The sequence below is a fragment of the Silene latifolia genome, chromosome 2 (genome assembly GCF_048544455.1).
Source record: "Silene latifolia isolate original U9 population chromosome 2, ASM4854445v1, whole genome shotgun sequence".
In the NCBI taxonomy this organism is placed as follows: Eukaryota; Viridiplantae; Streptophyta; class Magnoliopsida; order Caryophyllales; family Caryophyllaceae; genus Silene; species Silene latifolia.
In genome coordinates this window covers 29,608,046-29,614,209 of record NC_133527.1, presented here as the reverse complement: position 1 = coordinate 29,614,209, position 6,164 = coordinate 29,608,046, and the positions used below count along the sequence as shown (strand labels likewise).

Here is a 6,164-nt window from a genome sequence, read left to right as displayed (position 1 = left end):
CCATGTCCACAATAGTTTTAATTAAAAATAATAAGTGAGAATTAATTTTGCATGATCAACGTTTATAAATAAATTTGTGACTGGTGAAATATCATATTAATCAAAATAAAATTTATTCGAATAATACAACAATCAATAATAAGTTCTCAAATTATATCATTTCACGATACTTATGTGTCAAATTAATTAATATTTATTCAAAATGATATGAACATAATTTTATGTAATTTTTAACTTTTTATGTATAACGTCTAAGTTGCACAACCAAAAAGTTTTTATGTGATATTTATCTATCAAACATATAGAGTTCAAACTCAATTTATTTGTGTCTTGCATGTGATATGTGTCAAACATATCTATGAGAAATTTGAACCTTTTGTCTTTTTAAACGACTATATATAATGAGGTTTAAGAGTTTACCTGTAAATGTAAATATAATAGGTTGAACTTTCTCAAATATTATTTTTTGATGTTTAACTTCAAAGTATTTAAAAAATAACATATAAAATATTTAACTGAAAGTAATACGGAGTATTTGGTTAGTCATAATCAATATTTTATATTTGACTTATACATATTTAATTAAAGATGGTAAAGAAAAATGTAACGTGTTTTCTACTTTGTCATGTTGTTTATAATACTATATTACTTAATAATCATTACTTTTGTTTTGATTATTCAAATGCACTCGCGATCACTATATACATACACTCTCGTACACATACTCGTTATCACACTATTAACACCTATCCAAATCTCATATGTATTCAATTTGTCCAATATAATTTTTTTCATTCCCACGCTATAAAAACTTATCTCTTAGTAGTTTTTTTCAAAAGTATAAGTTTAAAAATATCTTTTAAAAATATAATTTTGTCCAATACAATCACTCTTTCAAATATATTTTGCTTAATGGATTTAATAGTATAAGTTTTATAACTTTCTCAAAATATTTTTTTACGTAAATGTAAAACATTGTGAGACACTCACTTTAATCAGATCATCTCTACATATCAAAATAAATATTTCAATAATTATAATGAAACTTATACTCAATTGAAAGCATTTTTCACAATGAACGTAATTATTTACATTTTAGAATTTTTATCAAAATAATTTTTTAGTAAATTTAGAATCAAATCACCGTAATTATTTTATAATAAAATTTATTAAACTATAATTAATATTTTGCTGAGATTTATATAACATTTATTATGTTTATATTTAATTTCAGCTGTAATTAATACGTGTATTTAAAGCTGGGTTGACACGTGGCGCATCCACAACGTTTCAACCCGATTTTATATATATATATATATATATATATATATATATATATATATATATATATATATATATATATATATATATATATATATATATAGGTAAGGCGGTATTGTACCCATCCTAAATCGTTAGATTAAAAAACTACAGATGCACCAGATGACGCCACGTGTCCCCATACAAAACCCCATCTAAAACATATTTCCCCTTCAATTTCAGTCATTTTACTCCGACTCACTCACTCGCACTCTCTTCACTTTCTCTCTCTTCTACTGTAGTTCTTCAACTCGTGTTGTAGCTCATCTTGGCCGTTCATTTGCATTTCGATCGCCATTTTATCTCTCAAATTTTGATCGTCATCATCATCATCCTAATTTTTTCGGATCTAGGTAATTTCGATCACCTAATTTTTATTTTAATTCATCCTGATTTCATTCTGCATCCATCACACTAATTTCGATCAACTTATTTAATTTGTTAAATTATCTGTGAACTAGTTTAATAACTGATTTTCTTTCTTCTTTATGCAGGCTTTGATCGATTTCTCCGCTAGATTTCGATTTTGTTGCTTATTCTGTTAAATTTTTGGTTAGAAACTTATGAACGATTTGATGTAACCTAGGTTTGTGGAAAAACACTCATGCGATGACGCAAACTTTTGCGAAGCTTCGATTGTATCGTCAAATCATCTTCAACCTCCTTATTCATCTTTTACATTCTGCAATTTCTTCAATCTTTCAGTGGTAATCTTCTTTCCTTTTGCTTAGTATTATTTCTATGTTTATTCCTCTTTAATTTTTTTTATTTTTTGCTCTTTTTTCGATTTCATTTATTGTTAATTTCCGTTTAAATCATTAGTTTTTGTATTTTAAATTTCTTCTTTCTTCACCATTTTATGATCTAATTAGTTAATTTTTGCTAGTTTTTGTGTTATTGTTCAAGATTTATAATTCTTTACGATTAATAGCTGCCTTTGATTTTTAGCTGCCTTTGATTTTCCTGGGGTTAAACATTGTTTAAGCTAATTTAGTTATGAGATCATTGTGCGTTTCAAATAGGCATTCATTTTGTCAAATAGATTTGCTTAATTTTACTTGTTTTTTTTTTAAAATTACTATCACGATTCGAGCGCTTGCTTGATCGTTTTGAAGTACTCGCTCATGTTAGCAAGATGGTTGAGCTTCTTTGTCACACTGATGTCGGTTGTATGCTTACTTTAATTTAATCTGTTTTATGTATTTTGTTAAATTTTGTGCTTGATTAGATTTTTTTCTTGAACTTCAATTAATAGTCAATTAAGTCGATGATTGACATCTTAATGGTTATAAGTTAGCTTAAAATGCTTGTTGAGAGACTTTTCAACTATCACTACAGGATCACATTGGTTTTGTTTTGCATTCGTCTAGTATTTTTATTTCAGTACGAATTATAAGTTGGTGTTTATTTGCTACTGAACTCCAGTAGTAGGAATTGACTTTAAACTTCACTTACCTAGACCTCGTTTCACCCATGCGTGTAGTACATCGTATTGCCCGTGTAAGTTTGTAATTTGACTCTTAGTTCTTGCTCAAAATTCTAACTTCCTGGGTTTTTTTATCGAAAAAGTACTACCTCTATGGTAAATTATTTCATCGCCATATGATTCTGGTGGTCTACTGATATCGACTTTGAATATTAGTAATTTTATCTCTAGATTCCAAATATAAGAATAGATAACATGGAAATTTGTCATGATTGAATGTCAAAGTCAATGGGGGCGGAGAATGTAAGTTTTGAAATAGTTTGATATCAACCAGCTGAGTTTGACATTTAAGGTTCACAAGATCATGTTTACAGAAATAGGTCCCTCTTTGATCGTGACTATATTTGACTTTGGACCCGATTTTGTGAATGTTGGAGCTAATATTGTGAACCTTGGAGGTGATTTTGTGAACTTTGTACCTGATTATATGAAACCTGGACTTGATTTTGTGAAGCTTTGACCTAATTATGTGAAACCTAGACCTGACTTTGTGAAACCTGATTTTGTTGTGAAACCCGGACTTTATTTTGGGAAGCTTGGACTAGATTATGTGAACCTTAGACTTGACTTCGCGAAACCTGATTTTGTCAAACTTAGACGTGATTTTATGAAACCTAGACTTGATTTTGTCGTACTTCTTTTTATGGAGAAAACGAACTTTATAATCATATGTCCAGGGAACACTTCACTTGTCATTTTTGTCAAAGGTTTCTTTTACTTCCCTTTCTTTCTTTCTCCCTGCTTTTATCAGTTGCTTCTCAATCCAACACATGAACCCATTTAACATTTTGCCAATTACTTCCCAGGCAACATCCTGAGCGATACGAATATTTTAAAGATTATGACGACCTCGAGGCAAGGACTCTTGTCTCATAGTTAACTTGAATACCCTTCTACATTGTCAACCCCATGCATATGTTATGTTACTTTCTCTTTCTTTCTTTTTTTTTGTTACAGAATCATTTTCGTCATGTTCATCACCTGTGTGAGGATGAAGAATGCCTTCGGAAAAAGTCTATCGCTTTCCAAACAGCCGAGGATTTAAAGGTATAAGGGAGAATATGGGCAGGCCAATTGTGTTAAAATACTTAAATCTGTCTTTCCAGTTTTTAATTTCAAACCTCACCCCATGCTACCGTATGCTATGTCTATAGAAAATTAGGGAATTTCAAATGAATCCTTTTTGGTGTCTTGTTTCTGCATGCTTTGGAATTTTGGATCCTGATCCACGGATTCTCAAGTACTCTATCTGTTCAATGCTGTACTGTTACCTTTTAATGATTGGGACTACCTTTTTTGTATGCTTTTATGCAGAGATAATGATTTGGAACATGGAGGCCGCATGTCTAGGTCGAAACGGAATGCTGTGCTTCAGGTATGCTCGAAGTTACGTGTAGGCTTATCCAGAATCCAATAGTTGCCGGGAATTGTTACTGCCATCGGGTGGGGATTATCAACTGATGTAACCCTCAAATAAATAAAGAACTGATTTCCATTTTGAGGGGCTGAAATGCAAGCATGTAAGAGGTTGATACCTCAGGGCCGTGTCATTGCAATTTATGTTCAATCACTTCTTCCTTGTTCTACTTACAGATACCAACCAGTTTTAGATACCGGAGCAACAATGAGTCGGGTTATCATCGTGGGCGGAGGCGATCTTTCCATCATGAATCTTCACCGGATAGTGAGCAAGATATGGCTTTCCAAAACATTGTTGAGAGTATTAACTCAAGTGTCGTGTTGCCTGATCCTTCTTCAACCTCAGCTTCCTCCGAGCCAAGTCTTGTGCAATCATTTGAATCATTGGGTACTAGTGAGTCTGAATCATTGAAAATTTGTCATGATTGAATGTCGAAGTCAATGGGACGGAGAATGTAAGTTTTGAAATTAGTTTGATATCAACCACTATTGCTGAGTTTGACATTTAAGGTTCAGAAGATCATGTTTACAGAAATAGGTCCCTCTTTGATCGTGACTATATTTGACTTTGGACCCAGTTTTGTGAATGTTAGAGCTAATATTGTGAACCTTGGAGGTGATTTTGTGAACTTTGTACCTGATTATATGAAACCTGGACTTGATTTTGTGAAGCTTTGACCTAATTATGTGAAACCTAGACCTGATTTTGTGAAACCTGATTTTGTTGTGAAACCTGGACTTTATTTTGTGAAGCTTGGACTAGATTATCTGAACCTTAGACTTGACTTCGCGAAACCTGATTTTGTCAAACTTAGACTTGATTTTATGAAACCTAGACTTGATTTTGTGAATGTTGGAGCTAATATTGTGAACCCTGGAGCTAGTTTGTGAACTTTGTACATGATTTTGTTGTGAAACCTGGACTTGATTTTGTGAAGCTTCCACCTGATTATGTGAACCCTAGACCTGATTTTGTGAAACCTAGAATTGATTTTTTTGTGATGCTTGGTCCTGTGAGAGGAAGCGAGCAATAAAGCGGCCTTAGGAATGAAGTTTAAGAATATATATAATATATAAAGACATTACTTATTTCACAGAATGCATATAAGTAAGGGAATGCGCTTGTGTGATGTGAGAGGACTGGGCACACAAATAGCATGTTTGATTGGTTGGAAGAATAAATCGATTGTGTGGTTGAATCGATTGATTGGTGACCTGGATTGTATACTAATATTGTTATATATATATATATATATGGTTGAGTAACATTCTTATAGCTAGCATCATCATGCACCTGTTGATGGGTTCGGGTTCCCCTTTCCCTGACTGACTGGCAACACTCCTTTGTTTCACTCTGGACTATATTGATTGTAGACTCTCGCTATTAATTGAAGAATTATTTTCCTAAAATAACACACCATGTTGGTACTTTTCGCAGGAAATGAAGATAAGTATTGCTGGAAGAGTGCCCTGGCTTTGGGCTTCGATTATAAGCACAAGCTTCTTTCCATCGTCATCCTAATTTCTTTTCGGATCTAGGTAATTTCGATCACCTAATTTTCATTTCGATTCATCTCGATTTCATTCTCCATCCATCACACTAATCTTCAATCAACTTATTTTATTTGTGAAACTTGGTCATAAATGGTTGAGATCCCCTATTTTGCTCTTTTTCTTATTTCGTGAATCATAGACCTTATTTTGTGAATCCTAAAATTTATATTGTGAAACTACAAAGTGATTTTTTGAAACTTGGTTATAAATAGTTGAAATCACCTATTTTACTCCTTTTCTCATTTCGTGAATCCTATACCTTGTTTTGTGAATCCTAGAGCTTATATTGTGGAACTAGATTGCAGTTTTGTGAAACTTCGTCATAAATGGTTAAAATGACCTATTTTGCTCATTTTCTTATTCTGTTAATCCGGGACATTGTTTT

At 32.1% G+C, this 6,164-nt stretch overlaps 1 long non-coding RNA gene across 1 annotated transcript; it reads left to right on the top strand.

The window, feature by feature from the left end:
- The first annotated feature begins 3,429 nt into the window (after nucleotides 1-3,429).
- LOC141629099 (uncharacterized) lies at nucleotides 3,430-3,867 on the top strand. The gene is made up of 3 exons (XR_012537226.1): nucleotides 3,430-3,513; nucleotides 3,613-3,661; nucleotides 3,764-3,867. It is a non-coding gene; the product is annotated as an uncharacterized LOC141629099 (long non-coding RNA).
- The last annotated feature ends 2,297 nt before the right edge of the window (nucleotides 3,868-6,164 follow it).